Below are 1,040 nucleotides of genomic sequence, written 5' to 3'. Positions count from 1 at the left end.
TTACAGTATCTCTAAAGTATTAGCCCACATTTCACATTTTGTTTGTACACAGCTAGCCAGACAGAGTATGTACTGTAGTTGTATTAACACGCATGACGTGCTGCATGTATCATGATCGATATAAATTGTGACTCACTGGATGGACAGTTGTCTCTTTGGACAAGCTGGCCGGGGACATCTTTTCGGATTTATTTGGGTAAGCACTCCATTTATGTCAAAATAGCTTGTCTCCAAATCCACATGTTGCAGCTTTGATTCCTTCTCACCTCACTCACTAAGCCTGTGTCGGTACCAACGTCTCACTCTTCCTCCGTGCTCGCTTCTATAACCAATAGTTCATCCTCCATATATTCAGCTTCAAAAAGATAAGGTTGTGAATCCTGATTTGTCCAGAAATAGTTGTCTTTGTTGTCTGTTACCAAGCCTGACATGATTACAACACACTCGCGTTTGTTTCCGGAAGTAGAATGCTTTAAATGACAAAAATACAGTAAACATTGTACATATTACATATTGTTATGAACGTGTCTGTCACTACATTATATGTAGACTTGCAGTGTGTATATAAAACATTGGTGGAGGGTTTTAAAGTTGTCTTAGAGGGCTTTGAAGTCTACAATGGTGACTCCCATTAGCTGCATCTTCCAAGCACTTTTTTCATCTTTAAAATCCCCCCCGCCCCCTCAAAAAAAAGGGTTCTTGTCTCTAATAATGATTGATAACAATATGCAAAATTCCCCCCCTCAAAAAGTGCAGTTCCCCTTCAAGTATCAAAAATATTAAAAATGTTGATTTGAGAACCGATATTAGAGCAGAAAGATCTGGTATTAGCGTTATGGATATTTCAGTATCGATCTGCACATCACTACCCACAGGGGGCGTGTCATAATTTCTTAAATGTAAAAAAAATAAAAAAAACGTTGGAAGAAGCCACTCATGCAAGATAATAGCTTCCTAACTTTGTTGGGGGAAATAAGAAAGCTTTTTAAAACGGTTCTGGTATCATCCAATTAATTCTAATTGTCTCCCATGCTGAAATT

Source organism: Nerophis lumbriciformis, linkage group LG34 (genome assembly GCF_033978685.3).
Source record: "Nerophis lumbriciformis linkage group LG34, RoL_Nlum_v2.1, whole genome shotgun sequence".
NCBI lineage: Eukaryota > Metazoa > Chordata > Actinopteri > Syngnathiformes > Syngnathidae > Nerophis > Nerophis lumbriciformis.
This window is presented reverse-complemented; position numbering follows the sequence as displayed.